The sequence below is a fragment of the Lolium perenne genome, chromosome 2 (assembly GCF_019359855.2).
Source record: "Lolium perenne isolate Kyuss_39 chromosome 2, Kyuss_2.0, whole genome shotgun sequence".
NCBI lineage: Eukaryota > Viridiplantae > Streptophyta > Magnoliopsida > Poales > Poaceae > Lolium > Lolium perenne.
In genome coordinates, this window is record NC_067245.2 from 100,799,742 (window position 1) to 100,824,395 (window position 24,654).

The 24,654-nt window shown below is 49.8% G+C and overlaps 79 non-coding genes and 1 pseudogene across 79 annotated transcripts; all 80 read left to right on the forward strand.

The window, feature by feature from the left end:
* The first annotated feature begins 136 nt into the window (after positions 1-136).
* LOC139836251 (5S ribosomal RNA) lies at positions 137-255 on the forward strand. Its single transcript, XR_011752949.1, has one exon. It is a non-coding gene; the product is annotated as a 5S ribosomal RNA (ribosomal RNA).
* A 188-nt stretch (positions 256-443) lies between these two features.
* LOC139836411 (5S ribosomal RNA) lies at positions 444-562 on the forward strand. The gene has a single exon (XR_011753113.1). It is a non-coding gene; the product is annotated as a 5S ribosomal RNA (ribosomal RNA).
* Positions 563-751: 189 nt separating this feature from the next.
* LOC139837321 (5S ribosomal RNA) lies at positions 752-870 on the forward strand. Its single transcript, XR_011753813.1, has one exon. It is a non-coding gene; the product is annotated as a 5S ribosomal RNA (ribosomal RNA).
* A 188-nt stretch (positions 871-1,058) lies between these two features.
* Positions 1,059-1,177, forward strand: LOC139836425 (5S ribosomal RNA). Its single transcript, XR_011753127.1, has one exon. It is a non-coding gene; the product is annotated as a 5S ribosomal RNA (ribosomal RNA).
* Positions 1,178-1,365: 188 nt separating this feature from the next.
* LOC139836278 (5S ribosomal RNA) lies at positions 1,366-1,484 on the forward strand. The gene has a single exon (XR_011752976.1). It is a non-coding gene; the product is annotated as a 5S ribosomal RNA (ribosomal RNA).
* Positions 1,485-1,672: 188 nt separating this feature from the next.
* LOC139836252 (5S ribosomal RNA) lies at positions 1,673-1,791 on the forward strand. The gene has a single exon (XR_011752950.1). It is a non-coding gene; the product is annotated as a 5S ribosomal RNA (ribosomal RNA).
* Positions 1,792-1,979: 188 nt separating this feature from the next.
* On the forward strand, positions 1,980-2,094 carry LOC139836933 (5S ribosomal RNA). Its single transcript, XR_011753655.1, has one exon. It is a non-coding gene; the product is annotated as a 5S ribosomal RNA (ribosomal RNA).
* Positions 2,095-2,282: 188 nt separating this feature from the next.
* LOC139836524 (5S ribosomal RNA) lies at positions 2,283-2,401 on the forward strand. The gene has a single exon (XR_011753229.1). It is a non-coding gene; the product is annotated as a 5S ribosomal RNA (ribosomal RNA).
* Positions 2,402-2,589: 188 nt separating this feature from the next.
* On the forward strand, positions 2,590-2,708 carry LOC139836430 (5S ribosomal RNA). The gene has a single exon (XR_011753132.1). It is a non-coding gene; the product is annotated as a 5S ribosomal RNA (ribosomal RNA).
* A 189-nt stretch (positions 2,709-2,897) lies between these two features.
* On the forward strand, positions 2,898-3,016 carry LOC139836498 (5S ribosomal RNA). Its single transcript, XR_011753202.1, has one exon. It is a non-coding gene; the product is annotated as a 5S ribosomal RNA (ribosomal RNA).
* Positions 3,017-3,202: 186 nt separating this feature from the next.
* LOC139836266 (5S ribosomal RNA) lies at positions 3,203-3,321 on the forward strand. The gene has a single exon (XR_011752964.1). It is a non-coding gene; the product is annotated as a 5S ribosomal RNA (ribosomal RNA).
* A 188-nt stretch (positions 3,322-3,509) lies between these two features.
* LOC139836401 (5S ribosomal RNA) lies at positions 3,510-3,628 on the forward strand. The gene has a single exon (XR_011753101.1). It is a non-coding gene; the product is annotated as a 5S ribosomal RNA (ribosomal RNA).
* Positions 3,629-3,816: 188 nt separating this feature from the next.
* Positions 3,817-3,935, forward strand: LOC139837350 (5S ribosomal RNA). Its single transcript, XR_011753842.1, has one exon. It is a non-coding gene; the product is annotated as a 5S ribosomal RNA (ribosomal RNA).
* Positions 3,936-4,123: 188 nt separating this feature from the next.
* Positions 4,124-4,241, forward strand: LOC139836712 (5S ribosomal RNA). Its single transcript, XR_011753424.1, has one exon. It is a non-coding gene; the product is annotated as a 5S ribosomal RNA (ribosomal RNA).
* Positions 4,242-4,428: 187 nt separating this feature from the next.
* On the forward strand, positions 4,429-4,547 carry LOC139836526 (5S ribosomal RNA). Its single transcript, XR_011753231.1, has one exon. It is a non-coding gene; the product is annotated as a 5S ribosomal RNA (ribosomal RNA).
* A 188-nt stretch (positions 4,548-4,735) lies between these two features.
* On the forward strand, positions 4,736-4,854 carry LOC139837337 (5S ribosomal RNA). The gene has a single exon (XR_011753829.1). It is a non-coding gene; the product is annotated as a 5S ribosomal RNA (ribosomal RNA).
* A 188-nt stretch (positions 4,855-5,042) lies between these two features.
* LOC139836412 (5S ribosomal RNA) lies at positions 5,043-5,161 on the forward strand. Its single transcript, XR_011753114.1, has one exon. It is a non-coding gene; the product is annotated as a 5S ribosomal RNA (ribosomal RNA).
* A 188-nt stretch (positions 5,162-5,349) lies between these two features.
* LOC139836431 (5S ribosomal RNA) lies at positions 5,350-5,468 on the forward strand. The gene has a single exon (XR_011753133.1). It is a non-coding gene; the product is annotated as a 5S ribosomal RNA (ribosomal RNA).
* A 188-nt stretch (positions 5,469-5,656) lies between these two features.
* LOC139836499 (5S ribosomal RNA) lies at positions 5,657-5,775 on the forward strand. Its single transcript, XR_011753203.1, has one exon. It is a non-coding gene; the product is annotated as a 5S ribosomal RNA (ribosomal RNA).
* Positions 5,776-5,963: 188 nt separating this feature from the next.
* On the forward strand, positions 5,964-6,081 carry LOC139836701 (5S ribosomal RNA). Its single transcript, XR_011753413.1, has one exon. It is a non-coding gene; the product is annotated as a 5S ribosomal RNA (ribosomal RNA).
* Positions 6,082-6,269: 188 nt separating this feature from the next.
* LOC139836246 (5S ribosomal RNA) lies at positions 6,270-6,388 on the forward strand. The gene has a single exon (XR_011752944.1). It is a non-coding gene; the product is annotated as a 5S ribosomal RNA (ribosomal RNA).
* Positions 6,389-6,576: 188 nt separating this feature from the next.
* On the forward strand, positions 6,577-6,695 carry LOC139836440 (5S ribosomal RNA). Its single transcript, XR_011753143.1, has one exon. It is a non-coding gene; the product is annotated as a 5S ribosomal RNA (ribosomal RNA).
* Positions 6,696-6,883: 188 nt separating this feature from the next.
* On the forward strand, positions 6,884-7,002 carry LOC139837344 (5S ribosomal RNA). Its single transcript, XR_011753836.1, has one exon. It is a non-coding gene; the product is annotated as a 5S ribosomal RNA (ribosomal RNA).
* A 188-nt stretch (positions 7,003-7,190) lies between these two features.
* LOC139836301 (5S ribosomal RNA) lies at positions 7,191-7,309 on the forward strand. Its single transcript, XR_011752999.1, has one exon. It is a non-coding gene; the product is annotated as a 5S ribosomal RNA (ribosomal RNA).
* Positions 7,310-7,497: 188 nt separating this feature from the next.
* LOC139837422 (5S ribosomal RNA) lies at positions 7,498-7,616 on the forward strand. Its single transcript, XR_011753915.1, has one exon. It is a non-coding gene; the product is annotated as a 5S ribosomal RNA (ribosomal RNA).
* A 188-nt stretch (positions 7,617-7,804) lies between these two features.
* On the forward strand, positions 7,805-7,923 carry LOC139837424 (5S ribosomal RNA). The gene has a single exon (XR_011753917.1). It is a non-coding gene; the product is annotated as a 5S ribosomal RNA (ribosomal RNA).
* A 187-nt stretch (positions 7,924-8,110) lies between these two features.
* On the forward strand, positions 8,111-8,229 carry LOC139836391 (5S ribosomal RNA). The gene has a single exon (XR_011753090.1). It is a non-coding gene; the product is annotated as a 5S ribosomal RNA (ribosomal RNA).
* A 188-nt stretch (positions 8,230-8,417) lies between these two features.
* On the forward strand, positions 8,418-8,536 carry LOC139836769 (5S ribosomal RNA). Its single transcript, XR_011753481.1, has one exon. It is a non-coding gene; the product is annotated as a 5S ribosomal RNA (ribosomal RNA).
* Positions 8,537-8,724: 188 nt separating this feature from the next.
* On the forward strand, positions 8,725-8,843 carry LOC139837351 (5S ribosomal RNA). Its single transcript, XR_011753843.1, has one exon. It is a non-coding gene; the product is annotated as a 5S ribosomal RNA (ribosomal RNA).
* Positions 8,844-9,031: 188 nt separating this feature from the next.
* On the forward strand, positions 9,032-9,150 carry LOC139836457 (5S ribosomal RNA). Its single transcript, XR_011753161.1, has one exon. It is a non-coding gene; the product is annotated as a 5S ribosomal RNA (ribosomal RNA).
* Positions 9,151-9,338: 188 nt separating this feature from the next.
* LOC139836295 (5S ribosomal RNA) lies at positions 9,339-9,457 on the forward strand. The gene has a single exon (XR_011752993.1). It is a non-coding gene; the product is annotated as a 5S ribosomal RNA (ribosomal RNA).
* A 188-nt stretch (positions 9,458-9,645) lies between these two features.
* Positions 9,646-9,764, forward strand: LOC139836762 (5S ribosomal RNA). The gene has a single exon (XR_011753474.1). It is a non-coding gene; the product is annotated as a 5S ribosomal RNA (ribosomal RNA).
* Positions 9,765-9,949: 185 nt separating this feature from the next.
* On the forward strand, positions 9,950-10,068 carry LOC139836432 (5S ribosomal RNA). The gene has a single exon (XR_011753134.1). It is a non-coding gene; the product is annotated as a 5S ribosomal RNA (ribosomal RNA).
* A 187-nt stretch (positions 10,069-10,255) lies between these two features.
* LOC139836500 (5S ribosomal RNA) lies at positions 10,256-10,374 on the forward strand. The gene has a single exon (XR_011753204.1). It is a non-coding gene; the product is annotated as a 5S ribosomal RNA (ribosomal RNA).
* Positions 10,375-10,562: 188 nt separating this feature from the next.
* LOC139836843 (5S ribosomal RNA) lies at positions 10,563-10,680 on the forward strand. Its single transcript, XR_011753559.1, has one exon. It is a non-coding gene; the product is annotated as a 5S ribosomal RNA (ribosomal RNA).
* Positions 10,681-10,869: 189 nt separating this feature from the next.
* LOC139836247 (5S ribosomal RNA) lies at positions 10,870-10,988 on the forward strand. The gene has a single exon (XR_011752945.1). It is a non-coding gene; the product is annotated as a 5S ribosomal RNA (ribosomal RNA).
* Positions 10,989-11,175: 187 nt separating this feature from the next.
* LOC139837352 (5S ribosomal RNA) lies at positions 11,176-11,294 on the forward strand. Its single transcript, XR_011753844.1, has one exon. It is a non-coding gene; the product is annotated as a 5S ribosomal RNA (ribosomal RNA).
* A 188-nt stretch (positions 11,295-11,482) lies between these two features.
* LOC139836604 (5S ribosomal RNA) lies at positions 11,483-11,599 on the forward strand. The gene has a single exon (XR_011753309.1). It is a non-coding gene; the product is annotated as a 5S ribosomal RNA (ribosomal RNA).
* A 187-nt stretch (positions 11,600-11,786) lies between these two features.
* LOC139836599 (5S ribosomal RNA) lies at positions 11,787-11,904 on the forward strand. The gene has a single exon (XR_011753303.1). It is a non-coding gene; the product is annotated as a 5S ribosomal RNA (ribosomal RNA).
* Positions 11,905-12,092: 188 nt separating this feature from the next.
* On the forward strand, positions 12,093-12,209 carry LOC139836817 (5S ribosomal RNA). Its single transcript, XR_011753533.1, has one exon. It is a non-coding gene; the product is annotated as a 5S ribosomal RNA (ribosomal RNA).
* Positions 12,210-12,396: 187 nt separating this feature from the next.
* LOC139837425 (5S ribosomal RNA) lies at positions 12,397-12,515 on the forward strand. The gene has a single exon (XR_011753918.1). It is a non-coding gene; the product is annotated as a 5S ribosomal RNA (ribosomal RNA).
* A 187-nt stretch (positions 12,516-12,702) lies between these two features.
* LOC139836863 (5S ribosomal RNA) lies at positions 12,703-12,819 on the forward strand. Its single transcript, XR_011753582.1, has one exon. It is a non-coding gene; the product is annotated as a 5S ribosomal RNA (ribosomal RNA).
* A 188-nt stretch (positions 12,820-13,007) lies between these two features.
* On the forward strand, positions 13,008-13,126 carry LOC139836770 (5S ribosomal RNA). The gene has a single exon (XR_011753482.1). It is a non-coding gene; the product is annotated as a 5S ribosomal RNA (ribosomal RNA).
* Positions 13,127-13,314: 188 nt separating this feature from the next.
* LOC139837353 (5S ribosomal RNA) lies at positions 13,315-13,433 on the forward strand. Its single transcript, XR_011753845.1, has one exon. It is a non-coding gene; the product is annotated as a 5S ribosomal RNA (ribosomal RNA).
* A 188-nt stretch (positions 13,434-13,621) lies between these two features.
* Positions 13,622-13,740, forward strand: LOC139836458 (5S ribosomal RNA). Its single transcript, XR_011753162.1, has one exon. It is a non-coding gene; the product is annotated as a 5S ribosomal RNA (ribosomal RNA).
* A 188-nt stretch (positions 13,741-13,928) lies between these two features.
* LOC139837334 (5S ribosomal RNA) lies at positions 13,929-14,047 on the forward strand. Its single transcript, XR_011753826.1, has one exon. It is a non-coding gene; the product is annotated as a 5S ribosomal RNA (ribosomal RNA).
* Positions 14,048-14,236: 189 nt separating this feature from the next.
* Positions 14,237-14,355, forward strand: LOC139837348 (5S ribosomal RNA). Its single transcript, XR_011753840.1, has one exon. It is a non-coding gene; the product is annotated as a 5S ribosomal RNA (ribosomal RNA).
* Positions 14,356-14,543: 188 nt separating this feature from the next.
* Positions 14,544-14,662, forward strand: LOC139837358 (5S ribosomal RNA). Its single transcript, XR_011753850.1, has one exon. It is a non-coding gene; the product is annotated as a 5S ribosomal RNA (ribosomal RNA).
* A 188-nt stretch (positions 14,663-14,850) lies between these two features.
* On the forward strand, positions 14,851-14,969 carry LOC139836686 (5S ribosomal RNA). Its single transcript, XR_011753397.1, has one exon. It is a non-coding gene; the product is annotated as a 5S ribosomal RNA (ribosomal RNA).
* A 188-nt stretch (positions 14,970-15,157) lies between these two features.
* On the forward strand, positions 15,158-15,276 carry LOC139836655 (5S ribosomal RNA). The gene has a single exon (XR_011753361.1). It is a non-coding gene; the product is annotated as a 5S ribosomal RNA (ribosomal RNA).
* A 187-nt stretch (positions 15,277-15,463) lies between these two features.
* On the forward strand, positions 15,464-15,582 carry LOC139836426 (5S ribosomal RNA). Its single transcript, XR_011753128.1, has one exon. It is a non-coding gene; the product is annotated as a 5S ribosomal RNA (ribosomal RNA).
* Positions 15,583-15,770: 188 nt separating this feature from the next.
* On the forward strand, positions 15,771-15,889 carry LOC139836406 (5S ribosomal RNA). The gene has a single exon (XR_011753108.1). It is a non-coding gene; the product is annotated as a 5S ribosomal RNA (ribosomal RNA).
* A 188-nt stretch (positions 15,890-16,077) lies between these two features.
* Positions 16,078-16,196, forward strand: LOC139837269 (5S ribosomal RNA). Its single transcript, XR_011753760.1, has one exon. It is a non-coding gene; the product is annotated as a 5S ribosomal RNA (ribosomal RNA).
* A 189-nt stretch (positions 16,197-16,385) lies between these two features.
* LOC139837364 (5S ribosomal RNA) lies at positions 16,386-16,504 on the forward strand. Its single transcript, XR_011753856.1, has one exon. It is a non-coding gene; the product is annotated as a 5S ribosomal RNA (ribosomal RNA).
* A 193-nt stretch (positions 16,505-16,697) lies between these two features.
* On the forward strand, positions 16,698-16,815 carry LOC139836872 (5S ribosomal RNA). The gene has a single exon (XR_011753592.1). It is a non-coding gene; the product is annotated as a 5S ribosomal RNA (ribosomal RNA).
* A 188-nt stretch (positions 16,816-17,003) lies between these two features.
* On the forward strand, positions 17,004-17,122 carry LOC139836427 (5S ribosomal RNA). Its single transcript, XR_011753129.1, has one exon. It is a non-coding gene; the product is annotated as a 5S ribosomal RNA (ribosomal RNA).
* A 188-nt stretch (positions 17,123-17,310) lies between these two features.
* On the forward strand, positions 17,311-17,429 carry LOC139836855 (5S ribosomal RNA). The gene has a single exon (XR_011753572.1). It is a non-coding gene; the product is annotated as a 5S ribosomal RNA (ribosomal RNA).
* Positions 17,430-17,616: 187 nt separating this feature from the next.
* On the forward strand, positions 17,617-17,735 carry LOC139837274 (5S ribosomal RNA). Its single transcript, XR_011753765.1, has one exon. It is a non-coding gene; the product is annotated as a 5S ribosomal RNA (ribosomal RNA).
* A 188-nt stretch (positions 17,736-17,923) lies between these two features.
* Positions 17,924-18,043, forward strand: LOC139836699 (5S ribosomal RNA). Its single transcript, XR_011753410.1, has one exon. It is a non-coding gene; the product is annotated as a 5S ribosomal RNA (ribosomal RNA).
* A 188-nt stretch (positions 18,044-18,231) lies between these two features.
* On the forward strand, positions 18,232-18,350 carry LOC139836656 (5S ribosomal RNA). Its single transcript, XR_011753362.1, has one exon. It is a non-coding gene; the product is annotated as a 5S ribosomal RNA (ribosomal RNA).
* Positions 18,351-18,537: 187 nt separating this feature from the next.
* Positions 18,538-18,656, forward strand: LOC139836428 (5S ribosomal RNA). Its single transcript, XR_011753130.1, has one exon. It is a non-coding gene; the product is annotated as a 5S ribosomal RNA (ribosomal RNA).
* A 188-nt stretch (positions 18,657-18,844) lies between these two features.
* LOC139836407 (5S ribosomal RNA) lies at positions 18,845-18,963 on the forward strand. The gene has a single exon (XR_011753109.1). It is a non-coding gene; the product is annotated as a 5S ribosomal RNA (ribosomal RNA).
* A 188-nt stretch (positions 18,964-19,151) lies between these two features.
* Positions 19,152-19,270, forward strand: LOC139837281 (5S ribosomal RNA). Its single transcript, XR_011753772.1, has one exon. It is a non-coding gene; the product is annotated as a 5S ribosomal RNA (ribosomal RNA).
* A 188-nt stretch (positions 19,271-19,458) lies between these two features.
* Positions 19,459-19,577, forward strand: LOC139837377 (5S ribosomal RNA). The gene has a single exon (XR_011753869.1). It is a non-coding gene; the product is annotated as a 5S ribosomal RNA (ribosomal RNA).
* A 187-nt stretch (positions 19,578-19,764) lies between these two features.
* Positions 19,765-19,883, forward strand: LOC139837400 (5S ribosomal RNA). Its single transcript, XR_011753893.1, has one exon. It is a non-coding gene; the product is annotated as a 5S ribosomal RNA (ribosomal RNA).
* A 188-nt stretch (positions 19,884-20,071) lies between these two features.
* LOC139837378 (5S ribosomal RNA) lies at positions 20,072-20,190 on the forward strand. Its single transcript, XR_011753871.1, has one exon. It is a non-coding gene; the product is annotated as a 5S ribosomal RNA (ribosomal RNA).
* Positions 20,191-20,378: 188 nt separating this feature from the next.
* LOC139836263 (5S ribosomal RNA) lies at positions 20,379-20,497 on the forward strand. Its single transcript, XR_011752961.1, has one exon. It is a non-coding gene; the product is annotated as a 5S ribosomal RNA (ribosomal RNA).
* A 190-nt stretch (positions 20,498-20,687) lies between these two features.
* LOC139837101 (5S ribosomal RNA) lies at positions 20,688-20,809 on the forward strand (annotated as a pseudogene).
* A 188-nt stretch (positions 20,810-20,997) lies between these two features.
* Positions 20,998-21,114, forward strand: LOC139836960 (5S ribosomal RNA). The gene has a single exon (XR_011753684.1). It is a non-coding gene; the product is annotated as a 5S ribosomal RNA (ribosomal RNA).
* Positions 21,115-21,302: 188 nt separating this feature from the next.
* On the forward strand, positions 21,303-21,421 carry LOC139837401 (5S ribosomal RNA). The gene has a single exon (XR_011753894.1). It is a non-coding gene; the product is annotated as a 5S ribosomal RNA (ribosomal RNA).
* A 188-nt stretch (positions 21,422-21,609) lies between these two features.
* LOC139837380 (5S ribosomal RNA) lies at positions 21,610-21,728 on the forward strand. The gene has a single exon (XR_011753873.1). It is a non-coding gene; the product is annotated as a 5S ribosomal RNA (ribosomal RNA).
* A 187-nt stretch (positions 21,729-21,915) lies between these two features.
* Positions 21,916-22,034, forward strand: LOC139836265 (5S ribosomal RNA). Its single transcript, XR_011752963.1, has one exon. It is a non-coding gene; the product is annotated as a 5S ribosomal RNA (ribosomal RNA).
* Positions 22,035-22,222: 188 nt separating this feature from the next.
* On the forward strand, positions 22,223-22,341 carry LOC139836838 (5S ribosomal RNA). The gene has a single exon (XR_011753554.1). It is a non-coding gene; the product is annotated as a 5S ribosomal RNA (ribosomal RNA).
* Positions 22,342-22,529: 188 nt separating this feature from the next.
* LOC139836435 (5S ribosomal RNA) lies at positions 22,530-22,648 on the forward strand. The gene has a single exon (XR_011753137.1). It is a non-coding gene; the product is annotated as a 5S ribosomal RNA (ribosomal RNA).
* A 188-nt stretch (positions 22,649-22,836) lies between these two features.
* On the forward strand, positions 22,837-22,955 carry LOC139837408 (5S ribosomal RNA). Its single transcript, XR_011753901.1, has one exon. It is a non-coding gene; the product is annotated as a 5S ribosomal RNA (ribosomal RNA).
* Positions 22,956-23,143: 188 nt separating this feature from the next.
* On the forward strand, positions 23,144-23,262 carry LOC139836409 (5S ribosomal RNA). Its single transcript, XR_011753111.1, has one exon. It is a non-coding gene; the product is annotated as a 5S ribosomal RNA (ribosomal RNA).
* A 190-nt stretch (positions 23,263-23,452) lies between these two features.
* LOC139837381 (5S ribosomal RNA) lies at positions 23,453-23,571 on the forward strand. Its single transcript, XR_011753874.1, has one exon. It is a non-coding gene; the product is annotated as a 5S ribosomal RNA (ribosomal RNA).
* Positions 23,572-23,760: 189 nt separating this feature from the next.
* LOC139836822 (5S ribosomal RNA) lies at positions 23,761-23,876 on the forward strand. The gene has a single exon (XR_011753538.1). It is a non-coding gene; the product is annotated as a 5S ribosomal RNA (ribosomal RNA).
* Positions 23,877-24,064: 188 nt separating this feature from the next.
* LOC139836559 (5S ribosomal RNA) lies at positions 24,065-24,183 on the forward strand. Its single transcript, XR_011753263.1, has one exon. It is a non-coding gene; the product is annotated as a 5S ribosomal RNA (ribosomal RNA).
* Positions 24,184-24,371: 188 nt separating this feature from the next.
* Positions 24,372-24,490, forward strand: LOC139836237 (5S ribosomal RNA). The gene has a single exon (XR_011752935.1). It is a non-coding gene; the product is annotated as a 5S ribosomal RNA (ribosomal RNA).
* Positions 24,491-24,654: the final 164 nt, after the last annotated feature.

Here is a 24,654-nt window from a genome sequence, read left to right on the forward strand (position 1 = left end):
TTTGCGGGCACTCGTGCTCGGCTATTGGTGATGGGAAACGGTGGTGCGGATGAAAAAGAAGATGGACATGGTACAAAATAGAGTAGACAAAGAGCGGGAGGAGCAAGCATAAGGGAAAATGAGTGCATAACATGTCGGATGCGATCATACCAGCACTAAAGCACCGGATCCCATCAGAACTCCGAAGTTAAGCCTGCTTGGGCGAGAGTAGTACTAGGATGGGTGACCTCCTGGGAAGTCCTCGTGTTGCATCCCTCCTTTTTTGCGTCACGCGGCGACATTCATGGTGAAGTTAGGACGATATTTTTTTGCGGGCACTCGTGCTCGGCTATTGGTGATGAGAAACGGTGGTGCGGATGAAAAAGAGGATGGACATGGTACAAAATAGAGCAGACAAAGAGCAGGAGGAGCAAGCATAAGGGAAAATGAGTGCATAACATGTCGGATGCGATCATACCAGCACTAAAGCACTGGATCCCATCAGAACTCCGAAGTTAAGCGTGCTTGGGCGAGAGTAGTACTAGGATGGGTGAACTCCTGGGAAGTCCTCGTGTTGCATCCCTCCTTTTTTGCGTCACGCGGCGACATTCATGGTGAAGTTAGGACGATTTTTTTTTTGCGGGCACTCGTGCTCGGCTATTGGTGATGGGAAACGGTGGTGCGGATGAAAAAGAGGATGGACATGGTACAAAATAGGGCAGACAAAGAGCGGGAGGAGCAAGCATAAGGGAAAATGAGTGCATAACATGTCGGATGCGATCATACCAGCACTAAAGCACCGGATCCCATTAGAACTCCGAAGTTAAGCGTGCTTGGGCGAGAGTAGTACTAGGATGGGTGACCTCCTGGGAAGTCCTCGTGTTGCATCCCTCCTTTTTTGCGTCACGCGGAGACATTCATGGTGAAGTTAGGACGATATTTTTTTGCGGGCACTCGTGCTCGGCTATTGGTGATGGGAAACGGTGGTGCGGATGAAAAAGAGGATGGACATGGTACAAAATAGAGCAGACAAAGAGCGGGAGGAGCAAGCATAAGGCAAAATGAGTGCATAACATGTCGGATGCGATCATAACAGCACTAAAGCACCGGATCCCATCAGAACTCCGAAGTTAAGCGTGCTTGGGTGAGAGTAGTACTAGGATGGGTGACCTCCTGGGAAGTCCTCGTGTTGCATCCCTCCTTTTTTGCGTCACGCGGCGACATTCATGGTGAAGTTAGGACGATATTTTTTTGCGGGCACTCGTGCTCGGCTATTGGTGATGGGAAACGGTGGTGCTGATGAAAAAGAGGATGGACATGGTACAAAATAGAGCAGACAAAGAGTGGGAGGAGCAAGCAAAAGGGAAAATGAGTGCATAACATGTCGGATGCGATCATACCAGCACTAAAGCACCGGATCCCATCAGAACTCCGAAGTTAAGCGTGCTTGGGTGAGAGTAGTACTAGGATGGGTGACCTCCTGTGAAGTCCTCGTGTTGCATCCCTCCTTTTTTGCGTCACGCGGCGACATTCATGGTGAAGTTAGGACGATATTTTTTTGCGGGCACTCGTGCTCGGCTATTGGTGATGGGAAACGGTGGTGCGGATGAAAAAGAGGATGGACATGGTACAAAATGGAGAGGACAAAGATCTGGAGGAGCAAGCATAAGGGAAAATGAGTGCATAACATGTCGGATGCGATCATACCAGCACTAAAGCACCGGATCCCATCAGAACTCCGAAGTTAAGCCTGCTTGGGCGAGAGTAGTACTAGGATGGGTGACCTCCTGGGAAGTCCTCGTGTTGCATCCCTCCTTTTTTGCGTCACGCGGTGACATTCATGGTGAAGTTAGGACGATATTTTTTTGCGGGCACTCGTGCTCGGCTATTGGTGATGGGAAACGGTGGTGCGGATGAAAAAGAAGATGGACATGGTACAAAATAGAGTAGACAAAGAGCGGGAGGAGCAAGCATAAGGGAAAATGAGTGCATAACATGTCGGATGCGATCATACCAGCACTAAAGCACCGGATCCCATCGAACTCAGTTAAGCCTGCTTGGGCGAGAGTAGTACTAGGATGGGTGACCTCCTGGGAAGTCCTCGTGTTGCATCCCTCCTTTTTTGCGTCACGCGGCGACATTCATGGTGAAGTTAGGACGATATTTTTTTGCGGGCACTCGTGCTCGGCTATTGGTGATGAGAAACGGTGGTGCGGATGAAAAAGAGGATGGACATGGTACAAAATAGAGCAGACAAAGAGCAGGAGGAGCAAGCATAAGGGAAAATGAGTGCATAACATGTCGGATGCGATCATACCAGCACTAAAGCACTGGATCCCATCAGAACTCCGAAGTTAAGCGTGCTTGGGTGAGAGTAGTACTAGGATGGGTGAACTCCTGGGAAGTCCTCGTGTTGCATCCCTCCTTTTTTGCGTCACGCGGCGACATTCATGGTGAAGTTAGGACGATATTTTTTTGCGGGCACTCGTGCTTGGCTATTGGTGATGGGAAACGGTGGTGCTGATGAAAAAGAGGATCGACATGGTACAAAATAGAGCAGACAAAGAGCGGGAGGAGCAAGCATAAGGGAAAATGAGTGCATAACATGTCGGATGCGATCATACCAGCACTAAAGCACCGAATCCCATCAGAACTCCGAAGTTAAGCATGCTTGGGCGAGAGTAGTACTAGGATGGGTGACCTCCTGGGAAGTCCTCGTGTTGCATCCCTCCTTTTTTGCGTCACGCGGCGACAGTCATGGTGAAGTTAGGACGATATTTTTTTTGCGGGCACTCGTGCTCGGCTATTGGTGATGGGAAACGGTGGTGCGGATGAAAAAGAGGATGGACATGGTACAAAATAGAGCAGACAAAGAGCGGGAGGAGCAAGCATATGGGAAAATGAGTGCATAACATGTCGGTTGCAATCATACCAGCACTAAAGCACCGGATCCTATCAGAACTCCGAAGTTAAGCGTGCTTGGGCGAGAGTAGTACTAGGATGGGTGACCTCCTGGAAAGTCCTCGTGTTGCATCCCTCCTTTTTTGCGTCACGCGACGACATTCATGGTGAAGTTAGGACGATATTTTTTTGGGCACTCGTGCTCGGCTATTGGTGATGGGAAACGGTGGTGCGGATGAAAAAGAGGATGGACATGGTACAAAATAGTGCACACAAAGAGCGGGAGGAGCAAGCATAAGGGAAAATGAGTGCATAACATGTCGGATGCGATCATACTAGCACTAAAGCACCGGATCCCATCAGAACTCCGAAGTTAAGCGTGCTTGGGCGAGAGTAGTACTAGGATGGGTCACCTCCTGGGAAGTCCTCGTGTTGCATCCCTCCTTTTTTGCGTCACGCGGCGACATTCATGGTGAAGTTAGGACGATATTTTTTTGCGGGCACTCGTGCTCGGCTATTGGTGATGGGAAACGGTGGTGCGGATGAAAAAGAGGATGGACATGGTACAAAATAGAGCAGACAAAGAGCGGGAGGAGCAAGCATAAGGGAAAATGAGTGCATAACATGTCGGATGCGATCATACCAGCACTAAAGCACCGGATCCCATCAGAACTCTGAAGTTAAGCGTGCTTGGGTGAGAGTAGTACTAGGATGGGTGACCTCCTGGGAAGTCCTTGTGTTGCATCCCTCCTTTTTTGCGTCACGCGGCGACATTCATGGTGAAGTTAGGACGATATTTTTTTGCGGGCACTCGTGCTCGACTATTGTTGATGGGAAACGGTTGTGCGGATGAAAAAGAGGATGGACATGGTACAAAATAGAGCAGACAAAGAGCGGGAGGAGCAAGCATCAGGGAAAATGAGTGCATAACATGTCGTATGCGATCATACCAGCACTAAAGCACCGGATCCCATCAGAACTCCGAAGTTAAGCGTGCTTGGGCGAGAGTAGTACTAGGATGGGTGACCTCCTGGGAAGTCCTCGTGTTGCATCCCTCTTTTTTTGCGTCACGCGGCGACATTCATGGTGAAGTTAGGACGATATTTTTTTGCGGGCACTCGTGCTCGGCTATTGGTGATGGGAAACGGTGGTGCGGATGAAAAAGAGGATGGACATGGTACAAAATAGAGCAGACAAAGAGCGGGAGGAGCAAGCAAAAGGGAAAATGAGTGCATAACATGTCGGATGCGATCATACCAGCACTAAAGCACCGGATCCCATCAGAACTCCGAAGTTAAGCGTGCTTGGGTGAGAGTAGTACTAGGATGGGTGACCTCCGAGAAGTCCTCGTGTTGCAGCCATCCTTTGTGCGTCACGCGGCGACATTCATGGAGAAGTTAGGTCGATATTTTGTGGCGGGCACTCGTGCTCGGCTATTGGTGATGGGAAACGGTGGTGCGGATGAAAAAGAGGATGGACATGGTACAAAATAGAGCAGACAAAGAGCGGGAGGAGCAAGCATAAGGGAAAATGAGTGCATAACATGTCGGATGCGATCATACCAGCACTAAAGCACCGGATCCCATCAGAACTCCGAAGTTAAGCCTGCTTGGGCGAGAGTAGTACTAGGATGGGTGACCTCCTGCGAAGTCCTCGTGTTGCATCGCTGGAATATTGCGTCACGCGGTGACATTCATGGTGAAGTTAGGACGATATTTTTTTGCGGGCACTCGTGCTCGGCTATTGGTGATGGGAAACGGTGGTGCGGATGAAAAAGAAGATGGACATGGTACAAAATAGAGTAGACAAAGAGCGGGAGGAGCAAGCATAAGGGAAAATGAGTGCATAACATGTCGGATGCGATCATACCAGCACTAAAGCACCGGATCCCATCAGAACTCCGAAGTTAAGCGTGCTTGGGCGAGAGTAGTACTAGGATGGGTGACCTCCTGGGAAGTCCTCGTGTTGCATCCCTCCTTTTTTGCGTCACGCGGCGACATTCATGGTGAAGTTAGGACGATATTTTTTTGCGGGCACTCGTGCTCGGCTATTGGTGATGAGAAACGGTGGTGCGGATGAAAAAGAGGATGGACATGGTACAAAATAGAGCAGACAAAGAGCAGGAGGAGCAAGCATAAGGGAAAATGAGTGCATAACATGTCGGATGCGATCATACCAGCACTAAAGCACTGGATCCCATCAGAACTCCGAAGTTAAGCGTGCTTGGGCGAGAGTAGTACTAGGATGGGTGAACTCCTGGGAAGTCCTCGTGTTGCATCCCTCCTTTTTTGCGTCACGCGGCGACATTCATGGTGAAGTTAGGACGATATTTTTTTGCGGGCACTCGTGCTCGGCTATTGGTGATGGGAAACGGTGGTGCTGATGAAAAAGAGGATGGACATGGTACAAAATAGAGCAGACAAAGAGCGGGAGGAGCAAGCATAAGGGAAAATGAGTGCATAACATGTCGGATGCGATCATACCAGCACTAAAGCACCGAATCCCATCAGAACTCCGAAGTTAAGCATGCTTGGGCGAGAGTAGTACTAGGATGGGTGACCTCCTGGGAAGTCCTCGTGTTGCATCCCTCCTTTTTTGCGTCACGCGGCGACAGTCATGGTGAAGTTAGGACGATATTTTTTTGCGGGCACTCGTGCTCGGCTATTGGTGATGGGAAACGGTGGTGCGGATGAAAAAGAGGATGGACATGGTACAAAATAGAGCAGACAAAGAGCGGGAGGAGCAAGCATATGGGAAAATGAGTGCATAACATGTCGGTTGCAATCATACCAGCACTAAAGCACCGGATCCTATCAGAACTCCGAAGTTAAGCGTGCTTGGGCGAGAGTAGTACTAGGATGGGTGACCTCCTGGAAAGTCCTCGTGTTGCATCCCTCCTTTTTTGCGTCACGCGACGACATTCATGGTGAAGTTAGGACGATATTTTTTTGCGGGCACTCGTGCTCGGCTATTGGTGATGGGAAACGGTGGTGCGGATGAAAAAGAGGATGGACATGGTACAAAATAGTGCACACAAAGAGCGGGAGGAGCAAGCATAAGGGAAAATGAGTGCATAACATGTCGGATGCGATCATACTAGCACTAAAGCACCGGATCCCATAAGAACTCCGAAGTTAAGCTGCTTGGGCGAGAGTAGTACTAGGATGGGTGACCTCCTGGGAAGTCCTCGTGTTGCATCCCTCCTTTTTTGCGTCACGCGGCGACATTCATGGTGAAGTTAGGACGATATTTTTTTGCGGGCACTCGTGCTCGGCTATTGGTGATGGGAAACGGTGGTGCGGATGAAAAAGAGGATGGACATGGTACAAAATAGAGCAGACAAAGAGCGGGAGGAGCAAGCATAAGGGAAAATGAGTGCATAACATGTCGGATGCGATCATACCAGCACTAAAGCACCGGATCCCATCAGAACTCCGAAGTTAAGCGTGCTTGGGTGAGAGTAGTACTAGGATGGGTGACCTCCTGGGAAGTCCTTGTGTTGCATCCCTCCTTTTTTGCGTCACGCGGCGACATTCATGGTGAAGTTAGGACGATATTTTTTTGCGGGCACTCGTGCTCGACTATTGTTGATGGGAAACGGTTGTGCGGATGAAAAAGAGGATGGATATGGTACAAAATAGAGCAGACAAAGAGCGGGAGGAGCAAGCATAAGGGAAAATGAGTGCATAACATGTCGTATGCGATCATACCAGCACTAAAGCACCGGATCCCATCAGAACTCCGAAGTTAAGCGTGCTTGGGCGAGAGTAGTACTAGGATGGGTGACATCATGGGAAGTCCTCGTGTTGCATCCCTCCTTTTTTGCGTCACGCGGCGACATTCATGGTGAAGTTAGGACGATATTTTTTGCGGGCACTCGTGCTCGGCTATTGGTGATGGGAAACGGTGGTGCGGATGAAAAAGAGGATGGACATGGTACAAAATAGAAGCGGACAAAGAGCGGGAGGAGCAAGCATAAGGGAAAATGAGTGCATAACATGTCGGATGCGATCATACCAGCACTAAAGCACCGGATCCCATCAGAACTCCGAAGTTAAGCGTGCTTGGGCGAGAGTAGTACTAGGATGGGTGACCTCCTGGGAAGTCCTCGTGTTGCATCCCTCCTTTTTTGCGTCACGCGGGGACATTCATGGTGAAGTTAGGACGATATTTTTTTGCGGGCACTCGTGCTCGGCTATTGGTGATGGGAAACGGTGGTGCGGATGAAAAAGAGGATGGACATGGTACAAAATAGAGCAGACAAAGAGCGGGAGGAGCAAGCATAAGGGAAAATGAGTGCATAACATGTCGGATGCGATCATACCAGCACTAAAGCACCGGATCCCATCAGAACTCCGAAGTTAAGCGTGCTTGGGTGAGAGTAGTACTAGGATGGGTGACCTCCTTGGAAGTCCTCGTGTTGCATCCCTCCTTTTTTGCGTCACGCGGCGACATTCATGGTGAAGTTAGGACGATATTTTTTTGCGGGCACTCGTGCTCGGCTATTGGTGATGGGAAACGGTGGTGCGGATGAAAAAGAGGATGGACATGGTACAAAATAGAGCAGACAAAGAGCGGGAGGAGCAAGCATAAGGGAAAATGAGTGCATAACATGTCGGATGCGATCATACCAGCACTAAAGCACCGGATCCCATCAGAACTCCGAAGTTAAGCGTGCTTGGGCGAGAGTAGTACTAGGATGGGTGACCTCCTGGGAAGTCCTCGTCTTGCATCCCTCCTTTTTTGCGTCACGCGGCGACATTCATGGTGAAGTTAGGACGATATTTTTTTGCGGGCACTCGTGCTCGGCTATTGGTGATGGGAAACGGTGGTGCGGATGAAAAAGAGGATGGACATGGTACAAAATAGAGCAGACAAAGAGCGGGAGGAGCAAGCATAAGGGAAAATGAGTGCATAACATGTCGGATGCGATCATACCAGCACTAAAGCACCGGATCCCATCAGAACTCCGAAGTTAAGGGTGCTTGGGCGAGAGTTGTACTAGGATGGGTGACCTCCTGGGAAGTCCTCGTGTTGCATCCTCCTTTTTTGCGTCATGCGGCGACATTCATGGTGAAGTTAGGACGATATTTTTTTGCGGGCACTCGTGCTCGGCTATTGGTGATGGGAAACGGTGGTGCGGATGAAAAAGAGGATAGACATGGTACAAAATAGAGCAGACAAGGAGCGGGAGGAGCAAGCATAAGGGAAAATGAGTGCATAACATGTCGGATGCGATCATACCAGCACTAAAGCACCGGATCCCATCAGAACTGCGAAGTTAAGCGTGCTTGGGCGAGAGTAGTACTAGGATGGGTGACCTCCTGGGAAGTCCTCGTGTTGCATCCCTCCTTTTTTGCGTCACGCGGCGACATTCATGGTGAAGTTAGGACGATATTTTATTGCGGGCACTCGTGCTCGGCTATTGGTGATGGGAAACGGTGGTGCGGATGAAAAAGAGGATTGACATGGTACAAAATAGAGCAGAAAAAGAGCGGGAGGAGCAAGCATAAGGGAAAATGAGTGCATAACATGTCGGATACGATCATACCAGCACTAAAGCACCGGATCCCATCAGAACTCTGAAGTTAAGCGTGCTTGGGCGACAGTATTACTAGGATGGGTGACCTCCTGGGAAGTCCTCGTGTTGCATCCCTCCTTTTTTGCGTCACGCGGCGACATTCATGGTGAAGTTAGGACGATATTTTTTTGCGGGCACTCGTGCTCACTAATTGGTGATGCGAAACGGTGGTGCGGATGAAAAAGAGGATGGACATGGTACAAAATAGAGCAGACAAAGAGCGGGAGGAGCAAGCATAAGGGAAAATGAGTGCATAACATGTCGTATGCGATCATACCAGCACTAAAGCACCGGATCCCATCAGAACTCCGAAGTTAAGCGTGCTTGGGCGAGAGTAGTACTAGGATGGGTGACCTCCTGGGAAGTCCTCGTGTTGCATCCCTCCTTTTTTGCGTCACGCGGCGACAATCATGGTGAAGTTAGGATGATATTTTTTTGCGGGCACTCGTGCTCGGCTATTGGTGATGGGAAACGGTGGTGCGGATGAAAAAGAGGATGGACATGGTACAAAATAGAGCAGACAAAGAGCGGGAGGAGCAAGCATAAGGGAAAATGAGTGCATAACATGTCGGTTGCAATCATACCAGCACTAAAGCACCAGATCCCATCAGAACTCCGAAGTTAAGCGTGCTTGGGCGAGAGTAGTACTAGGATGGGTGACCTCCTGGAAAGTCCTCGTGTTGCATCCCTCCTTTTTTGCGTCACGCGACGACATTCATGGTGAAGTTAGGACGATATTTTTTTGCGGGCACTCGTGCTCGGCTATTGGTGATGGGAAACGGTGGTGCGGATGAAAAAGAGGATGGACATGGTACAAAATAGAGCACACAAAGAGCGGGAGGAGCAAGTATAAGGGAAAATGAGTGCATAACATGTCGGATGCGATCATACCAGCACTAAAGCACCGGATCCCATCAGAACTCTGAAGTTAAGCGTGCTTGGGTGAGAGTAGTACTAGGATGGGTGACCTCCTGGGAAGTCCTCGTGTTGCATCCCTCCTTTTTTGCGTCACACGGCGACATTCATGGTGAAGTTAGGATGATATTTTTTTGCGGGCACTCGTGCTCGGCTATTGGTGATGGGAAACGGTGGTGCGGATGAAAAAGAGGATGGACATGGTACAAAATAGAGCAGACAAAGAGCAGGAGGAGCAAGCATAAGGGAAAATGAGTGCATAACATGTCGGATGCGATCATACCAGCACTAAAGCACCGGATCCCATCAGAACTCCGAAGTTAAGCGTGCTTGGGGGAGAGTAGTACTAGGATGGGTGAACTCTGAGGAAGTCCTCGTGTTGCATCCCTCCTTTTTGCGTCACGCGGCGACATTCATGGTGAAGTTAGGACGATATTTATGCGGGCACTCGTGCTCGGCTATTGGTGATGGGAAACGGTGGTGCTGATGAAAAAGAGGATGGACATGGTACAAAATAGAGCAGACAACGAGCGGGAGGAGCAAGCATAAGGGAAAATGAGTGCATAACATGTCGGATGCGATCATACCAGCACTAAAGCACCGAATCCCATCAGAACTCCGAAGTTAAGCATGCTTGGGCGAGAGTAGTACTAGGATGGGTGACCTCCTGGGAAGTCCTCGTGTTGCATCCCTCCTTTTTTGCGTCACGCGGCGACAGTCATGGTGAAGTTAGGACGATATTTTTTGCGGGCACTCGTGCTCGGCTATTGGTGATGGGAAACGGTGGTGCTGATGAAAAAGAGGATGGACATGGTACAAAATAGAGCAGACAAAGAGCGGGAGGAGCAAGCATATGGGAAAATGAGTGCATAACATGTCGGTTGCAATCATACCAGCACTAAAGCACCGGATCCTATCAGAACTCCGAAGTTAAGCGTGCTTGGGCGAGAGTAGTACTAGGATGGGTGACCTCCTGGAAAGTCCTCGTGTTGCATCCCTCCTTTTTTGCGTCACGCGACGACATTCATGGTGAAGTTAGGACGATATTTTTTTGCGGGCACTCGTGCTCGGCTATTGGTGATGGGAAACGGTGGTGCGGATGAAGAAGAGGATGGACATGGTACAAAATAGAGCAGACAAAGAGCGGGAGGAGCAAGCATAAGGGAAAATGAGTGCATAACATGTCGGATGCGATCATACTAGCACTAAAGCACCGGATCCCATAAGAACTCCGAAGTTAAGCTGCTTTGGCGTGAGTAGTACTAGGATGGGTGACCTCACAGGAAGTCCTCGTGTTGCATCCCTCCTTTTTTGCGTCACGCGGCGACATTCATGGTGAAGTTAGGACGATATTTTTTGCGGGCACTCGTGCTCGGCTATTGGTGATGGGAAACGGTGGTGCGGATGAAAAAGAGGATGGACATGGTACAAAATAGAAGCGAGACAAAGAGCGGGAGGAGCAAGCATAAGGGAAAATGAGTGCATAACATGTCGGATGCGATCATACCAGCACTAAAGCACCGGATCCCATCAGAACTCCGAAGTTAAGCGTGCTTGGGTGAGAGTAGTACTAGGATGGGTGACCTCCTGGGAAGTCCTTGTGTTGCATCCCTCCTTTTTGCGTCACGCGGCGACATTCATGGTGAAGTTAGGACGATATTTTTTGCGGGCACTCGTGCTCGACTATTGTTGATGGGAAACGGTTGTGCGGATGAAAAAGAGGATGGATATGGTACAAAATAGAAGCGGACAAAGAGCGGGAGGAGCAAGCATAAGGGAAAATGAGTGCATAACATGTCGTATGCGATCATACCAGCACTAAAGCACCGGATCCCATCAGAACTCCGAAGTTAAGCGTGCTTGGGCGAGAGTAGTACTAGGATGGGTGACCTCCTGGGAAGTCCTCGTGTTGCATCCCTCCTTTTTTGCGTCACGCGGCGACATTCATGGTGAAGTTAGGACGATATTTTTTTGCGGGCACTCGTGCTCGGCTATTGGTGATGGGAAACGGTGGTGCGGATGAAAAAGAGGATGGACATGGTACAAAATAGAGCGGACAAAGAGCGGGAGGAGCAAGCATAAGGGAAAATGAGTGCATAACATGTCGGATGCGATCATACCGGCACTAAAGCACCGGATCCCATCGAACTCCGAAGTTAAGCGTGCTTGGGCGAGAGTAGTACTAGGATGGGTGACCTCTGGGAAGTCCTCGTGTTGCATCCCTCCTTTTTTGCGTCACGCGGGGACATTCATGGTGAAGTTAGGACGATATTTTTGCGGGCACTCGTGCTCGGCTATTGGTGATGGGAAACGGTGGTGCGGATGAAAAAGAGGATGGACATGGTACAAAATAGAAGCGGACAAAGAGCGGGAGGAGCAAGCATAAGGGAAAATGAGTGCATAACATGTCGGATGCGATCATACCGGCACTAAAGCACCGGATCCCATCGAACTCCGAAGTTAAGCGTGCTTGGGTGAGAGTAGTACTAGGATGGGTGACCTCCTTGGAAGTCCTCGTGTTGCATCCCTCCTTGTTTGCGTCACGCGGCGACATTCATGGTGCAGGTAGGACGATATTTTTTGCGGGCACTCGTGCTCGGCTATTGGTGATGGGAAACGGTGGTGCGGATGAAAAAGAGGATGGACATGGTACAAAATAGAGCGAGACAAAGAGCGGGAGGAGCAAGCATAAGGGAAAATGAGTGCATAACATGTCGGATGCGATCATACCGGCACTAAAGCACCGGATCCCATCGAACTCGAAGTTAAGCGTGCTTGGGCGAGAGTAGTACTAGGATGGGTGACCTCCTGGGAAGTCCTCGTCTTGCATCCCTCCTTTTTGCGTCACGCGGCGACATTCATGGTGAAGTTAGGACGATATTTTTTTGCGGGCACTCGTGCTCGGCTATTGGTGATGGGAAACGGTGGTGCGGATGAAAAAGAGGATGGACATGGTACAAAATAGAGCAGACAAAGAGCGGGAGGAGCAAGCATAAGGGAAAATGAGTGCATAACATGTCGGATGCGATCATACCAGCACTAAAGCACCGGATCCCATCAGAACTCCGAAGTTAAGGGTGCTTGGGCGAGAGTTGTACTAGGATGGGTGACCTCCTGGGAAGTCCTCGTGTTGCATCCTCCTTTTTTGCGTCATGCGGCGACATTCATGGTGAAGTTAGGACGATATTTTTTTGCGGGCACTCGTGCTCGGCTATTGGTGATGGGAAACGGTGGTGCGGATGAAAAAGAGGATAGACATGGTACAAAATAGAGCAGACAAAGAGCGGGAGGAGCAAGCATAAGGGAAAATGAGTGCATAACATGTCGGATGCGATCATACCAGCACTAAAGCACCGGATCCCATCGAAGCTGAAGTAAAGCGTGCTTGGGCGAGAGTAGTACTAGGATGGGTGACCTCCTGGGAAGTCCTCGTGTTGCATCCCTCCTTTTTTGCGTCACGCGGCGACATTCATGGTGAAGTTAGGACGATATTTTATTGCGGGCACTCGTGCTCGGCTATTGGTGATGGGAAACGGTGGTGCGGATGAAAAAGAGGATTGACATGGTACAAAATAGAGCAGAAAAAGAGCGGGAGGAGCAAGCATAAGGGAAAATGAGTGCATAACATGTCGGATACGATCATACCAGCACTAAAGCACCGGATCCCATCAGAACTCTGAAGTTAAGCGTGCTTGGGCGACAGTATTACTAGGATGGGTGACCTCCTGGGAAGTCCTCGTGTTGCATCCCTCCTTTTTTGCGTCACGCGGCGACATTCATGGTGAAGTTAGGACGATATTTTTTTGCGGGCACTCGTGCTCACTAATTGGTGATGCGAAACGGTGGTGCGGATGAAAAAGAGGATGGACATGGTACAAAATAGAGCAGACAAAGAGCGGGAGGAGCAAGCATAAGGGAAAATGAGTGCATAACATGTCGTATGCGATCATACCAGCACTAAAGCACCGGATCCCATCAGAACTCCGAAGTTAAGCGTGCTTGGGCGAGAGTAGTACTAGGATGGGTGACCTCCTGGGAAGTCCTCGTGTTGCATCCCTCCTTTTTTGCGTCACGCGGCGACAATCATGGTGAAGTTAGGATGATATTTTTTTGCGGGCACTCGTGCTCGGCTATTGGTGATGGGAAACGGTGGTGCGGATGAAAAAGAGGATGGACATGGTACAAAATAGAGCAGACAAAGAGCGGGAGGAGCAAGCATAAGGGAAAATGAGTGCATAACATGTCGGTTGCAATCATACCAGCACTAAAGCACCAGATCCCATCAGAACTCCGAAGTTAAGCGTGCTTGGGCGAGAGTAGTACTAGGATGGGTGACCTCCTGGAAAGTCCTCGTGTTGCATCCCTCCTTTTTTGCGTCACGCGACGACATTCATGGTGAAGTTAGGACGATATTTTTTTGCGGGCACTCGTGCTCGGCTATTGGTGATGGGAAACGGTGGTGCGGATGAAAAAGAGGATGGACATGGTACAAAATAGAGCACACAAAGAGCGGGAGGAGCAAGCATAAGGGAAAATGAGTGCATAATATGTCGGATGCGACCATACTAGCACTAAAGCACCGGATCCCATCAGAACTCCGAAGTTAAGCGTGCTTGGGCGAGAGTAGTACTAGGATGGGTGACCTCCTGGGAAGTCCTCGTGTTGCATCCCTCCTTTTTTGCGTCACGCGGCGACATTCATGGTGAAGTTAGGACGATATTTTTTTGCGGGCACTCGTGCTCGGCTATTGGTGATGGGAAACGGTGGTGCGGATGAAAAAGAGGATGGACATGGTACAAAATAGAAGCGGACAAAGAGCGGGAGGAGCAAGCATAAGGGAAAATGAGTGCATAACATGTCGGATGCGATCATACCAGCACTAAAGCACCGGATCCCATCAGAACTCCGAAGTTAAGCGTGCTTGGGCGAGAGTAGTACTAGGATGGGTGACCTCCTGGGAAGTCCTCGTGTTGCATCCCACCTTTTTTGCAAGACGCGACGACATTCATGGTGAAGTTAGGACGATATTTTTTTGCGAGCACTCGTGCTCGGCTATTGGTGATGGGAAACGGTGGTGCGGATGAAAAAGAGGATGGACATGGTACAAAATAGAGCAGACAAAGAGCGGGAGGAGCAAGCTTAAGGGAAAATGAGTGCATAACATGTCGGATGCGATCATACCAGCACTAAAGCACCGGATCCCATCAGAACTCCGAAGTTAAGCGTGCTTGGGCGAGAGTAGTACTAGGATGGGTGACCTCCTGGGAAGTCCTCGTGTTGCATCCCTCCATTTTTGCGTCACGCGGCGACATTCATGGTGAAGTTAGGACGATATTTTTTTGCGGGCACTCGTGCTCGGCTATTGGTGATGGGAAACGGTGGTGCGGATGAAAAAGAGGATGGACATGGTACAAAATAGAGAAGACAAAGAGCGGGAGGAGCAAGCATAAGGGAAAATGAGTGCATAACATGTCGGATGCGATCATACCAGCACTCAAGTACCGGATCCCATCAGAACTCTGAAGTTAAGCGTGCTTGGGTGAGAGTATTACTAGGATGGGTGACCTCCTGGGAAGTCCTCGTGTTGCATCCCTCCTTTTTTGCGTCACGCGGCGACATTCATGGTGAAGTTAGGACGATATTTTTTTGCGGGCACTCGTGCTCGGCTATTGGTGATGGGAAACGGTGGTGCGGATGAAAAAGAGGATGGACATGGTACAAAATAGAGCAGACAAAGAGCGGGAGGAGCAAGCATAAGGGAAAATGAGTGCATAACATTTCCGATGCGATCATACCAGCACTAAAGCACCGGATCCCATCAGAACTCCGAAGTTAAGCGTGCTTGTGCGAGAGTACTACTAGGATGGGTGACCTCCTGGGAAGTCCTCGTGTTGCATCCCTCCTTTTATGCGTCACGCGGCGACATTCATGGTGAAGTTAGGATGATATTTTTTTGCGGGCACTCGTGCTCGGCTATTGGTGATGGGAAACGGTGGTGCGGATAAAAAGAGGATGGACATGGTACAAAATAGAGCAGACAAAGAGCGGGAGGAGCAAGCATAAGGGAAAATGAGTGCATAACATGTCGGATGCGATCATGCCAGCACTAAAGCACCGGATCCCATCAGAACTCCGAAGTTAAGCGTGCTTGGGAGAGAGTAGTACTGGGATGGGTGACCTCCTGGGAAGTCCTCGTGTTGCATCCCTCCTTTTTTGCGTCACGCGGCGACATTCATGGTGAAGTTAGGATGATATTTTTTTGCGGGCACTCGTGCTCGACTATTGTTGATGGGAAACGGTTGTGCGGATGAAAAAGAGGATGGACATGGTACAAATTAGAGCAGACAAAGAGCGGGAGGAGCAAGCATAAGGAAAAATGAGTGCATAACATGTCGGATGCGATCATACCAGCACTAAAGCACCGGATCCCATCGGAACTCCGAAGTTAAGCGTGCTTGGGAGAGAGTAGTACTAGGATGGGTGACCTCCTGGGAAGTCCTCGTGTTGCATCCCTCCTTTTTTGCGTCACGCGGCGACATTCATGGTGAAGTTAGGACGATATTTTTTTGCGGGCACTCGTGCTCGGCTATTGGTGATGGGAAACGGTGGTGCGGATGAAAAAGAGGATGGACATGGTACAAAATAGAGCAGACAAAGAGCGGGAGGAGCAAGCATAAGGGAAAATGAGTGCATAACATATCGGATGCGATCATACCAGCACTAAAGCACCGGATCCCATCAGAACTCCGAAGTTAAGCGTGCTTGGGCGAGAGTAGTACTGGGATGGGTGACCTCCTGGGAAGTCCTCGTGTTGCATCCCTCCTTTTTTGCGTCACGCGGCGACATTCATGGTGAAGTTAGGACGATATTTTATTGCGGGCACTCGTGCTCGGCTATTGGTGATGGGAAACGGTGGTGCGGATGAAAAAGAGGATGGACATGGTACAAAATAAAAGCAGACAAAGAGCGGGAGGAGCAAGCATAAGGGAAAATGAGTGCATAACATGTCGGATGCGATCATACCAGCACTAAAGCACCGGATCCCATCAGAACTCCGAAGTTAAGCGTGCTTGGGCGAGAGTAGTACTAGGATGGGTGACCTCCTGGGAAGTCCTCGTGTTGCATCCCTCCTTTTTTGCGTCACGCGGCGACAATCATGGTGAAGTTAGGACGATATTTTTTTGCGGGCACTCGTGCTCGGCTATTGGTGATGGGAAACGGTGGGTTGCCGGATGAAAAAGAGGATGGACATGGTACAAAATAGAAGCGAGATAAAGAGCGGGAGGAGCAAGCATAAGGGAAAATGAGTGCATAACATTTCCGATGCGATCATACCGGCACTAAAGCACCGGATCCCATCGAACTCCGAAGTTAAGCGTGCTTGTGCGAGAGTACTACTAGGATGGGTGACCTCACTGGAAGTCCTCGTGTTGCATCCCTCCTTTTATGCGTCACGCGGCGACATTCATGGTGAAGTTAGGATGATATTTTTTTGCGGGCACTCGTGCTCGGCTATTGGTGATGGGAAACGGTGGTGCGGATTTTAAATATGATTGACATGGAACAGCTGTTAGGAGACAAAGAGCGGGAGGAGCAAGCATAAGGGAAAATGAGTGCATAACATGTCGGATGCGATCATGCCAGCACTAAAGCACCGGATCCCATCAGAACTCCGAAGTTAAGCGTGCTTGGGAGAGAGTAGTACTGGGATGGGTGACCTCCTGGGAAGTCCTCGTGTTGCATCCCTCCTTTTTTGCGTCACGCGGCGACATTCATGGTGAAGTTAGGATGATATTTTTTTGCGGGCACTCGTGCTCGGCTATTGTTGATGGGAAACGGTTGTGCGGATGAAAAAGAGGATGGACATGGTACAAATTAGAGCAGACAAAGAGCGGGAGGAGCAAGCATAAGGAAAAATGAGTGCATAACATGTCGGATGCGATCATACCAGCACTAAAGCACCGGATCCCATCGGAACTCCGAAGTTAAGCGTGCTTGGAGAGAGTAGTACTAGGATGGGTGACCTCACTGGGAAGTCCTCGTGTTGCATCCCTCCTTTTTTGCGTCACGCGGCGACATTCATGGTGAAGTTAGGACGATATTTTTTGCGGGCACTCGTGCTCGGCTATTGGTGATGGGAAACGGTGGTGCGGATGAAAAAGAGGATGGACATGGTACAAAATAGAGCAGACAAAGAGCGGGAGGAGCAAGCATAAGGGAAAATGAGTGCATAACATATCGGATGCGATCATACCAGCACTAAAGCACCGGATCCCATCAGAACTCCGAAGTTAAGCGTGCTTGGGCGAGAGTAGTACTGGGATGGGTGACCTCCTGGGAAGTCCTCGTGTTGCATCCCTCCTTTTTTGCGTCACGCGGCGACATTCATGGTGAAGTTAGGACGATATTTTATTGCGGGCACTCGTGCTCGGCTATTGGTGATGGGAAACGGTGGTGCGGATGAAAAAGAGGATGGACATGGTACAAAATAGAGCAGACAAAGAGCGGGAGGAGCAAGCATAAGGGAAAATGAGTGCATAACATGTCGGATGCGATCATACCTCAAACTAAAGCACCGGATCCCATCAGAACTCCGAAGTTAAGCGTGCTTGGGCGAGAGTAGTACTAGGATGGGTGACCTCCTGGGAAGTCCTCGTGTTGCATCCCTCCTTTTTTGCGTCACGCGGCGACAATCATGGTGAAGTTAGGACGATATTTTTTTGCGGGCACTCGTGCTCGGCTATTGGTGATGGGAAACGGTGGTGCGGATGAAAAAGAGGATGGACATGGTACAAAATAGAGCAGACAAAGAGCGGGAGGAGCAAGCATAAGGGAAAATGAGTGCATAACATTTCCGATGCGATCATACCAGCACTAAAGCACCGGATCCCATCAGAACTCCGAAGTTAAGCGTGCTTGTGCGAGAGTACTACTAGGATGGGTGACCTCCTGGGAAGTCCTCGTGTTGCATCCCTCCTTTTATGCGTCACGCGGCGACATTCATGGTGAAGTTAGGATGATATTTTTTTGCGGGCACTCGTGCTCGGCTATTGGTGATGGGAAACGGTGGTGCGGATAAAAAGAGGATGGACATGGTACAAAATAGAGCAGACAAAGAGCGGGAGGAGCAAGCATAAGGGAAAATGAGTGCATAACATGTCGGATGCGATCATGCCAGCACTAAAGCACCGGATCCCATCAGAACTCCGAAGTTAAGCGTGCTTGGGAGAGAGTAGTACTGGGATGGGTGACCTCCTGGGAAGTCCTCGTGTTGCATCCCTCCTTTTTTGCGTCACGCGGCGACATTCATGGTGAAGTTAGGATGATATTTTTTTGCGGGCACTCGTGCTCGGCTATTGTTGATGGGAAACGGTTGTGCGGATGAAAAAGAGGATGGACATGGTACAAATTAGAGCAGACAAAGAGCGGGAGGAGCAAGCATAAGGAAAAATGAGTGCATAACATGTCGGATGCGATCATACCAGCACTAAAGCACCGGATCCCATCGGAACTCCGAAGTTAAGCGTGCTTGGGAGAGAGTAGTACTAGGATGGGTGACCTCCTGGGAAGTCCTCGTGTTGCATCCCTCCTTTTTTGCGTCACGCGGCGACATTCATGGTGAAGTTAGGACGATATTTTTTTGCGGGCACTCGTGCTCGGCTATTGGTGATGGGAAACGGTGGTGCGGATGAAAAAGAGGATGGACATGGTACAAAATAGAGCAGACAAAGAGCGGGAGGAGCAAGCATAAGGGAAAATGAGTGCATAACATATCGGATGCGATCATACCAGCACTAAAGCACCGGATCCCATCAGAACTCCGAAGTTAAGCGTGCTTGGGCGAGAGTAGTACTGGGATGGGTGACCTCCTGGGAAGTCCTCGTGTTGCATCCCTCCTTTTTTGCGTCACGCGGCGACATTCATGGTGAAGTTAGGACGATATTTTATTGCGGGCACTCGTGCTCGGCTATTGGTGATGGGAAACGGTGGTGCGGATGAAAAAGAGGATGGACATGGTACAAAATAGAGCAGACAAAGAGCGGGAGGAGCAAGCATAAGGGAAAATGAGTGCATAACATGTCGGATGCGATCATACCAGCACTAAAGCACCGGATCCCATCAGAACTCCGAAGTTAAGCGTGCTTGGGAGAGAGTAGTACTGGGATGGGTGACCTCCTGGGAAGTCCTCTTGTTGCATCCCTCCTTTTTGCGTCACGCGGCGACATTCATGGTGAAGTTAGGACGATATTTTTTTGCGGGCACTCGTGCTCGGCTATTGGTGATGGGAAACGGTGGTGCGGATGAAAAAGAGGATGGACATGGTACAAAATAGAGCAGACAAAGAGCGGGAGGAGCAAGCATAAGGGAAAATGAGTGCATAACATGTCGGATGCGATCATACCAGCACTAAAGCACCGGATCCCATCTGAACTCCGAAGTTAAGCGTGCTTGGGCGAGAGTAGTACTAGGATGGGTGACCTCCTTGGAAGTCCTCGTGTTGCATCCCTCCTTTTTTGCGTCACGCGGCGACATTCATGGTGAAGTTAGGATGATATTTTTTTGCGGGCACTCGTGCTCGGCTATTGGTGATGGGAAACGGTGGTGCGGATGAAAAGAGGATGGACATGGTACAAAATAGAAGCGGACAAAGAGCGGGAGGAGCAAGCATAAGGGAAAATGAGTGTATAACATGTCGGATGCGATCATACCAGCACTAAAGCACCGGATCCCATCAGAACTCCGAAGTTAAGCGTGCTTGGGCGAGAGTTGTACTAGGATGGGTGACCTCCTGGGAAGTCCTCGTGTTGCATCCTCCTTTTTTGCGTCACGCGGCGACATTCATGGTGAAGTTAGGACGATATTTTTTTGCGGGCACTCGTGCTCGGCTATTGGTGATGGGAAACGGTGGTGCGGATGAAAAAGAGGATGGACATGGTACAAAATAGAAGCGGACAAAGAGCGGGAGGAGCAAGCATAAGGGAAAATGAGTGCATAACATGTCGGATGCGATCATACCAGCACTAAAGCACCGGATCCCATCAGAACTCCGAAGTTAAGCGTGCTTGGGCGAGAGTAGTACTAGGATGGGTGATCTCCTGGGAAGTCCTCGCGTTGCATCCCTCCTTTTTTGCGTCACGCGGCGACATTCATGGTGAAGTTAGGACGATATTTTATTGCGGGCACTCGTGCTCGGCTATTGGCTATGGGAAACGGTGGTGCGGATGAAAAAGAGGATGGACATGGTACAAAATAGAAGCGAGAAAAAGAGCGGGAGGAGCAAGCATAAGGGAAAATGAGTGCATAACATGTCGGATAACATCATACCACCAGCACTAAAGCACCGGATCCCATCAAAACTGCGAAGTTAAGCGTGCTTGGGCGAGAGTATTACTAGGATGGGTGACCTCCTGGGAAGTCCTCGTGTTGCATCCCTCCTTTTTTGCGTCACGCGGCGACATTCATGGTGAAGTTAGGACGATATTTTTTTGTGGGCACTCGTGCTCACTAATTGGTGATGGGAAACGGTGGTGCGGATGAAAAAGAGGATTGACATGGTACAAAATAGAGCAGACAAAGAGCGGGAGGAGCAAGCATAAGGGAAAATGAGTGCATAACATGTCGGATGCGATCATACCAGCACTAAAGCACCGGATCTCATCGAAGCTGCGAAGTTAAGCGTGCTTGGGCGAGTAGTACTAGGATGGGTGACCTCACAGGAAGTCCTCGTGTTGCATCCCTCCTTTTTTGCGTCACGCGGCGACATTCATGGTGAAGTTAGGACGATATTTTTGCGGGCACTGCGTGCTCGGCTATTGGTGATGGGAAAGCGGTGGTGCGGATGAAAAAGAGGATGGACATGGTACAAAATAGAGCAGACAAAGAGCGGGAGGAGCAAGCATAAGGGAAAATGAGTGCATAACATGTCGGATGCGATCATACCAGCACTAAAGCACCGGATCCCATCTGAACTCCGAAGTTAAGCGTGCTTGGGCGAGAGTAGTACTAGGATGGGTGACCTCCTTGGAAGTCCTCGTGTTGCATCCCTCCTTTTTTGCGTCACGCGGCGACATTCATGGTGAAGTTAGGACGATATTTTTTTGCGGGCACTCGTGCTCGGCTATTGGTGATGGGAAACGGTGGTGCGGATGAAAAAGAGGATGGACATGGTACAAAATAGAGCAGACAAAGAGCGGGAGGAGCAAGCATAAGGGAAAATGAGTGTATAACATGTCGGATGCGATCATACCAGCACTAAAGCACCGGATCCCATCAGAACTCCGAAGTTAAGCGTGCTTGGGCGAGAGTTGTACTAGGATGGGTGACCTCCTGGGAAGTCCTCGTGTTGCATCCTCCTTTTTTGCGTCACGCGGCGACATTCATGGTGAAGTTAGGACGATATTTTTTTGCGGGCACTCGTGCTCGGCTATTGGTGATGGGAAACGGTGGTGCGGATGAAAAAGAGGATGGACATGGTACAAAATAGAGCAGACAAAGAGCGGGAGGAGCAAGCATAAGGGAAAATGAGTGCATAACATGTCGGATGCGATCATACCAGCACTAAAGCACCGGATCCCATCAGAACTCCGAAGTTAAGCGTGCTTGGGCGAGAGTAGTACTAGGATGGGTGATCTCCTGGGAAGTCCTCGCGTTGCATCCCTCCTTTTTTGCGTCACGCGGCGACATTCATGGTGAAGTTAGGACGATATTTTATTGCGGGCACTCGTGCTCGGCTATTGGCTATGGGAAACGGTGGTGCGGATGAAAAAGAGGATGGACATGGTACAAAATAGAGCAGAAAAAGAGCGGGAGGAGCAAGCATAAGGGAAAATGAGTGCATAACATGTCGGATACGATCATACCAGCACTAAAGCACCGGATCCCATCAAAACTGCGAAGTTAAGCGTGCTTGGGCGAGAGTATTACTAGGATGGGTGACCTCCTGGGAAGTCCTCGTGTTGCATCCCTCCTTTTTTGCGTCACGCGGCGACATTCATGGTGAAGTTAGGACGATATTTTTTTGCGGGCACTCGTGCTCACTAATTGGTGATGGGAAACGGTGGTGCGGATGAAAAAGAGGATTGACATGGTACAAAATAGAGCAGACAAAGAGCGGGAGGAGCAAGCATAAGGGAAAATGAGTGCATAACATGTCGGATGCGATCATACCAGCACTAAAGCACCGGATCTCATCAGAACTGCGAAGTTAAGCGTGCTTGGGCGAGAGTAGTACTAGGATGGGTGACCTCCTGGGAAGTCCTCGTGTTGCATCCCTCCTTTTTTGCGTCACGCGGCGACATTCATGGTCAAGTTAGGACGATATTTTTTTGCGGGCACTCGTGCTCGGCTATTGGTGATGGGAAACGGTGGTGCGGATGAAAAAGAGGATGGACATGGTACAAAATAGAGCAGACAAAGAGCGGGAGGAGCAAGCATAAGGGAAAATGAGTGCATAACATGTCGGATGCGATCATACCAGCACTAAAGCACCGGATCCCATCAGAACTCCGAAGTTAAGCGTGCTTGGGTGAGAGTAGTACTAGGATGGGTGACCTCCTGGGAAGTCCTCGTGTTGCATCCCTCCTTTTTTGCGTCACGCGGCGACATTCATGGTGAAGTTAGGACGATATATTTTTGCGTGCACTCGAGCTCGGCTATTGGTGATGGGAAACGGTGGTGCGAATGAAAAAGAGGATGGACATGGTACAAAATAGAGCAGACAAAGAGCGGGAGGAGCAAGCATAAGGGAAAATGAGTGCATAACATGTCGGATGCGATCATACCAACACTAAAGCACCGGATCCCATCTGAACTCCGAAGTTAAGCGTGCTTGGGCGAGAGTAGTACTAGGATGGGTGACCTCCTTGGAAGTCCTCGTGTTGCATCCCTCCTTTTTTGCGTCACGCGGCGACATTCATGGTGAAGTTAGGACGATATTTTTTTGCGGGCACTCGTGCTCGGCTATTGGTGATGGGGAAACGGTGGTGCGGATGAAAAAGAGGATGGACATGGTACAAAATAGAAGCGGACAAAGAGCGGGAGGAGCAAGCATAAGGGAAAATGAGTGTATAACATGTCGGATGCGATCATACCAGCACTAAAGCACCGGATCCCATCAGAACTCCGAAGTTAAGCGTGCTTGGGCGAGAGTTGTACTAGGATGGGTGACCTCCTGGGAAGTCCTCGTGTTGCATCCTCCTTTTTTGCGTCACGCGGCGACATTCATGGTGAAGTTAGGACGATATTTTTTTGCGGGCACTCGTGCTCGGCTATTGGTGATGGGAAACGGTGGTGCGGATGAAAAAGAGGATGGACATGGTACAAAATAGAAGCGAGACAAAGAGCGGGAGGAGCAAGCATAAGGGAAAATGAGTGCATAACATGTCGGATGCGATCATACCGGCACTAAAGCACCGGATCCCATCGAACTCCGAAGTTAAGCATGCTTGGGCGAGTAGTACTAGGATGGGTGATCTCCTGGGAAGTCCTCGTGTTGCATCCCTCCTTTTTTGCGTCACGCGGCGACATTCATGGTGAAGTTAGGACGATATTTTATTGCGGGCACTCGTGCTCGGCTATTGGCTATGGGAAACGGTGGTGCGGATGAAAAAGAGGATTGACATGGTACAAAATAGAGCAGAAAAAGAGCGGGAGGAGCAAGCATAAGGGAAAATGAGTGCATAACATGTCGGATACGATCATACCAGCACTAAAGCACCGGATCCCATCAGAACTCTGAAGTTAAGCGTGCTTGGGCGAGAGTATTACTAGGATGGGTGACCTCCTGGGAAGTCCTCGTGTTGCATCCCTCCTTTTTTGCGTCACGCGGCGACATTCATGGTGAAGTTAGGACGATATTTTTTTGCGGGCACTCGTGCTCACTAATTGGTGATGGGAAACGGTGGTGCGGATGAAAAAGAGGATGGACATGGTACAAAATAGAGCAGACAAAGAGCGGGAGGAGCAAGCATAAGGGAAAATGAGTGCATAACATGTCGGATGCGATCATACCAGCACTAAAGCACCGGATCCCATCAGAACTCCGAAGTTAAGGGTGCTTGGGCGAGAGTAGTACTAGGATGGGTGACCTCCTGGAAAGTCCTCGTGTTGCATCCCTCCTTTTTTGCGTCACGCGGCGACATTCATGGTGAAGTTAGGATGATATTTTTTTGCGGGCACTCGTGCTCGGCTATTGGTGATGGGAAACGGTGGTGCGGATGAAAAAGAGGATGGACATGGTACAAAATAGAGCAGACAAAGAGCGGGAGGAGCAAGCATAA